Below are 6,520 nucleotides of genomic sequence, written 5' to 3'. Positions count from 1 at the left end.
TTTTAGAGAAAATTCCGCTTTGATCCATGTCTTCATCCGGCCCCGGTGTGTCCCACTCCTCCGAGTCCGAATGAGCGCGAAGGACGACGGATGTATTTATTAAATAATAAAATAATGAATGTAGGTTAGAGCCAGTTAGATTCTGCTGAGCGGCTCAGAGAGGAAGACCTCTGATGAAGAGGAGAGGAGAGGAGAGCTTACCTTGGCACTGATTTCCTTCCCGGTGTCCACTTTGGTGTCTGCCATTGTTTTAGTTAATTAAAATAAAGGGACGGATGAGTAAAGTAAGAATCCCTCTTCTTCCTCGGTTAGTCGAATCACAGAGAGAGATGTTGTGCCAGTGGCCACCGCTGCTGACGGCCGAGCCTTTAATATAGGCTGGGGGGCGGGCCCCGGAGGAGGTCTGCCGGCCGCTGATTGGCTGAGCGCGCCACGGAGGTGTTCTCTTCGCGCGCTGGAGTGGAACAATGGATTGAATTTCGAAAAAAACACAGAGGCCACGCCCCCCTCATCTCCCGTCCGCCGCCACGGCTTCATCTGTCCTGTTCTCTCCCCCAAAAACACCCCGCGCATCGGGTGAAACCGACCAGACCCGACCCCCCCAGCCCCGTCCCAGCACCTTCACGTCGAGGCATTTCACTTTTAACCGAATTACGCACTGGAAATACCGAACAAGGCCGCGCCACGGCTGACGTGGTGTCAGTTTGATTGATTGACGTGCGTTTGGTCGAATCAAAATGGCGGCTACAGGTCGCTTTTCCCGCCCACCGACCGAGGGAGAAGTGTTTGAAGGCAACATGGCGGCAGTTAGTGGATAAAAGCTTTTAATAACGTCCCTGTCACCTTTCACTAACTCTGGTCTCCCGGTGCGTCCCGGTAAAGGCGGTAAGAGAGTAAAGGTGTCATCAGAGCGGCTGATGGTCGCCCCTCCCCTTCCTTCCTTCCTTCCTTCTTTCCTTCCTGACAGCCTCCATCTTTGAAACATCTCCTGCGCACTTGACTTGTTTTTTCTTTTTTTCTTTTACATAACATCCCATAATTTGGTGCGCCAAGGTCGACGCGCGAATTAACGCCGATCTCGGTCGTAAGTGAACGGACACACAGTGGAGAGGAGTGTGTGGTGTGTGCGGAGTGGACGGCGCCATGGCCTCATTTCCTCCCTCTGTCCCCCATTGTTACAGATATGGGGGAGAGAGAGAGAGAGAGAGAGAGAGAGAGTGCGACATAACAGACATGCGATGACACAAAGTGCGTAAAAAGTGCGTATGTGCTCGTGAACTCCGCTGACTGACTGACACGCATTCTCATGATACACAAGGCCGAACACGGATCGGTTCCTTACCGAGTTTTGAACTCATGGCTTTTACAAGCTGAACATGAGAAGGACAAAGCAGCGACACACACACACACACACACACACACACATTCAAAGCAGCCGCCATTGCTGGCTGCGGATGGGGGATGGGAGCAGAGTGCGGTCCGTAACAGGCAACCCACATCCACATTCTGCCCTGGTGACGCACTCGCCGCGCAGGACGCCCCCGATTGGTCGGCTAAGTGGAATAACCAGGGCTTTGGCGCACGGCGAGCGCTGATTGGTCGACGCGAACGTCCGTCCGTTCAAACTGGGTTCCTGTGGGCGCGCTGCAAAGCGCGGGTCCGGGTCGTGGATCGGGACTGTGTGCAGCATCAGTGTCAAACTCATCTTCACTAAATAAGACCCACATCCAGGACCAGGTGTACTTTACTGACATGCTTCTTTATTTTATATTTTATAAATAAACACGTTAGTTACATTTCTGTAAACGTGCCGGTGTTCTCCATCCGGATCATCTCCACCTGCAGACCTCTGGCCAGATGTTTTTACACCAGAGCAACAGGATACAGCAGCTATTGGTGTTATTGTATGTCTTTTAAAGTCTTACATAACATACTTTCATAAAGTCCTAAAAAAGTTAGAAAAAAGATCCTTAGCCATAGTAGGAAAAAGCCAAAAAAGGTTTTAAAAGTGACAGAGACATCTAAAAAGTGTCAACAAAGGCATGAAAATGCACCAAAATGGTGCGAAAAATAAAATAAAAGCACACAAAAAACAGTGTAAAACTGAACAAAGAATGTTGGGAAAAACATAAAACACCAGAAAAAGTGCAAAAAAAGGTGTTGGAAAAAATGTCAAAGGTAGAAATAGCACAAAAACACTGGAGTAAGCACCTTAAAACCTTAGAGAAAGCACCAAAAACATCAGAATGATTCCAAAAAGAGCTTTGGAAAAAGTGTCAACAAAGGCAGAAGCGCAAAAACACATGTGTTCTTATCTGGGCGTGACCTAGACACGCCCAGATAAGAACCTTAAAACCCCAAAAAAGTCAGAAATAAACACAATAAACATCAGAAAAAGTGGCAAAAAAAGAGCGTTGGCAAAAGGCAGAAATAGTGCAAAAACATATGGCAAAGTACCAAAAAAACATCCGAATAAGCATATTAAAACCCCCAAAAAAATTCAGAAAAAAACATTGCAAAAGTGACAAAAAAATGTTGGTAAAAGCACCCAAAAACATCAGAAAAAGCGCAAAAAAAATCAGAAAAAAACACACACAAAATCGTAAATGTGGGGGGGGGGGGGGGGGGGGGGGGGGGGGGGGGAATCTGAAAAAGCGCCCAAAAAGGTCGTTGGAAAAAGTGGCAAAAAATGGAGAAATAGCACAAAGAAAACCGAAATACGCCGGAATAAAGACCTTTAAACCTCAGAAAAAACACAAAACATCAGTAAAAATGCCCCAAAAAGTGTTGCAAACATGTCAAACCGCAGAAATAGTACAAAAAACATGACAAAGAACGCCGGGATAAGCACCTTAAAACCTCAGAAAATGCACAAAAATACATAATGAAAGTGAAAAAATAATGTTGGAAAAAGCATAAAAAAACATCAGAAAAAGATCCAAAACAATGTCTGAAAGAAGGACAAAAAAACATCTGAATAATAAGCACATTAAAACCTCAAATTTTTTTTTTTTGCAAAAGTGCCAAAAAAGAATATTAGAAAAAAGTGGCAAAAAGGCAGAAATAGGACCCAAAACAATATGACAAAGCACCAGAAAACGCCGGAATAAACACCTTCAAACCTCAACCATCATAAAGTTGACATATTCCAGTCTGGGATTATCATCAACATCCATTCCTTTAATTTTAGTCTCAATAATTCCTAATTTCTGCTTTTCTAACTCAAACATTAGGTATAATTTCCTATAAATGAGGTTTATTCACCATAAATTCCTAAGAAACCTGTAAAACTAAAGTTAATAAGTTAGTGTTACGTAGTGTTAAACGTCAAAAAGTGACAAACATTGAAAAAAAGCACCAAAAGTGTTGAAAAAGGGACAAAAACATGAGAAAAAGTTTTTTTTTAAAGTCAATAAAAAGCCTCAACAAAAGTGTTGATTTTCAATATTGACGTGAAGACAACAAGGGGGTCAACAACAAAAACAGGTTTTGGCCCCGACAGTCTTGAATAGAACAGAAAAGCTTTATGGTCATTTTACCATGTTTGTCTTCCCGTCAGCCATGAAAAAAAAGGTTTTTTAACATTATAATCACTTTTTATGACATTTTGGACACTTTTACACTATTGTGGGTGCTTTTATTTAATGTTATTTTCCAAAGTTAATTGATATTTCTAATGTTGACATTTGCAGCGCTAATTTTGAACGCCCATTTTTGGTAAAAACTGGTCAAATTGGACCCGAGGACAACATGAGGGTTGAACACAAGTACAGAACCTGTGTAACGAGATTCAAGCAAATCCTTTACAGTGTCAACACGAAATATAAAACTATAAAATATAAAGATATAAAGTATAGGCGGTGTAGAAAAGAAGAGGAGAGGGGACGGGAGACCTGGTGCACAGTCCTATAAACTATACTATACTTTTACTTTACTATATACATATAAAACAGCCTTGTATACACATTATGCAAAACTAGTTAAGTATAAATAACAAATACTGTAATGAAATGAAGAGGGTAAATATTAGATATTGCGCTGCATGCTTGCTGATTGGTCTGCACTTTGAAGACGTAAAATATTAGAAAGGAGCAAAATCATAATCAATGGGGGGGCCTCACCAATGCATCGTCCATTAGTTTTACAGTCTGTGATACTAATCTAAAGGGGACCAGCCCTGGTCGGCGAGGCTGGATTACCAGCACTCAGCTGCCTCCGGGGGCCCCAGACCACGAGGGGGCCCCCCAAAGCCCCAAGTCCACTGTGTGTCAATTGGTTGGACCTAATTTGATTAACGGCCGATTGGTTTAGGGATTTGCACCATTGAAGTACAATATGAACTAAGACAAGTCCTGGATCACTGCACTGGGTCCAAGACCAGAGTTATTTTAGTTTTAATTGGGGCCAAACCTCAAAACCTCATAGCCCCGGGGCCCCTTAGAGCACTTTGAGTGGCCCTGTTGCTGAAATGTGCTCTACAGCCTTCACCCTCGCGCTGTCTGCCAATAACATCGAAAGTCAACACTTTTGATGATGCTTCTTATCTATGTTTTTAACATTTTCTTACATTTTTGTCCCTTTCTTTTCTTTTAAACACTTTTGTGTTTTTTACATTCTACCTAATGTTTGAGTTAGAAAAGCAGAAATTAGGAATTATTGAGACTAAAATTAAAGGAATAGATGTTGATGATAATCACAGACTGGAATATGTCAACTTTTACTCAATACTATTTATATTTAATACCAATACTACTTTATATATACACACATATAATACTACCACTACTACATATAATACTATTACTATTTTAAAAACACCTCCATTTGTTTTACAATGCTATAAAATTGAATAAGACCCAAAATTAATGAAAGTAGAGATTTGTACTTGGCAAAGAGCGTTGGGTGGAATCAATCATGTTATTTTGGGGAATTAAAAAGAACATTGATATAGGACAACATGGGGACAACATGGGGACAACATGAGGATAACATGAGGGCAACATGAAGACAACATGAAGACAACATGAGGACAACATGAGGACAACATGGGGACAACATGGGGACAACATGAAGACAACATGAAGACAAAATGAGGACAACATGAGGACAACATGAAGACAACGTGAAGACAACGTGGGGTCAACGTGGGGACAACAGAAGGACAACATGAGGACAACATGAGGACAACATGGGGACAACATGGGGACAACATGGGGGCAACATGGGGGCAACATGAGGACAACATGGGGACAACATGGGGGCAACATGGGGACAACATGGGGACAACATGAGGACAACATGAGGACAACATAGGGGCAACATGGGGACAACATGAAGGTTAACAGGTTAGTCTTGCCACCCTGGGCGGCAGCTAGTCGCCATATATACTTTATATATACAGTATATGTATAGATCTCTAGATATAAATATTCTACTATATATATTTTGACATTTTGTTAAGAGAAAATGACACAATATCTGAAATATGAGTTTCTTTTTAACCAAATTACCATAAACATGGATTCCTTCCAACGCTCTTTCATTCCTCTGATCTTAACTATTAGTCACAACAATCCATGATTCTGCGTTATTAATTCTAATATTAGGTATAATTCTATATAAATGAGAGTTATTGACCGTGAATTCAAAAAAGTATAAAACTAGTAAGGTGGTGGTAGAGGAAACTAAAACAAAAGTCTGAAAAAGGGACGAAAATGTCACATTTGTGACCCGGGAGGACCACACAAGGGTTAAAAAGAAACTCATATTTCAGATATAGACGTTTTAAAGGGTCAGATTTGCCCCGAGGGCAACAGGAGGGTGAGCGTGTTACAGCGGTGTGTTTGAGCCCGTCGAGGTGACGCGGTGAAACGGACGCTCACCGCAGCCAGAGAGACACACTCATATACCACCGTACTTCTTCCACTTCTTCTTCACTACTTTAATTTCTTCCATTTAATCCACTTCTTCCACTCATACCCTCATAAATATATCTTGTTGTATTTGTTTATTTACATTTCAAATTGCATAATGGCTCTACAACATTTGTGACACACGCGCACACACACGCACACATGGGCACACGCACACACACACGGACACTCACACCCCTGATACTTGCGGCTTGTAATTTCCCAATTAGGGATTAAAGTCTATCTATCAATCTAGATACACACAGCCAAACACATGTGCTCACACACACACACACACAGCCAGACACACACACACACAGATACTGAGGGAGTGTGTGTATGACCTTTGACCTCCCTGCAGCCGCTCAGCCCTCTCAGTCGGAGATGCCTTATTATGGATCCCCGTATCTTCTAGGCAGCCTGATTGGTTGAGGTCAGGCATTGACCTTGAGTGGTTAGGATAGCTTATTGGTCAGGAGGTAGGACCTGAACCAATCAGGTTACATTACCTTACCTAAGCATGGACGCCTGACCAATGGTAGCGTGTGGATGCTATTGGACGCCTGGCCAATGGTAGCGTGTGGATGCTATTGGACGCCTGGCCAATG

General features: G+C 42.4%; 1 long non-coding RNA gene across 1 annotated transcript in view; it reads right to left on the bottom strand.

The window, feature by feature from the left end:
- LOC117953927 overlaps positions 1-6,520 on the bottom strand; it is a 7,783-nt gene that overhangs the window by 185 nt on the left and 1,078 nt on the right. Inside the window, exon 2 of the long non-coding RNA XR_004658708.1 lies at positions 5,965-5,966. This is a non-coding gene — a long non-coding RNA (uncharacterized LOC117953927). The remainder of the gene's footprint in view (positions 1-5,964; positions 5,967-6,520) is intronic.

The sequence above is a fragment of the Etheostoma cragini genome, chromosome 12 (genome assembly GCF_013103735.1).
Source record: "Etheostoma cragini isolate CJK2018 chromosome 12, CSU_Ecrag_1.0, whole genome shotgun sequence".
In the NCBI taxonomy this organism is placed as follows: Eukaryota; Metazoa; Chordata; class Actinopteri; order Perciformes; family Percidae; genus Etheostoma; species Etheostoma cragini.
The sequence above is the reverse complement of the archived record's forward strand: the minus strand, read 5'-3'. Positions and strand labels throughout refer to the sequence as shown.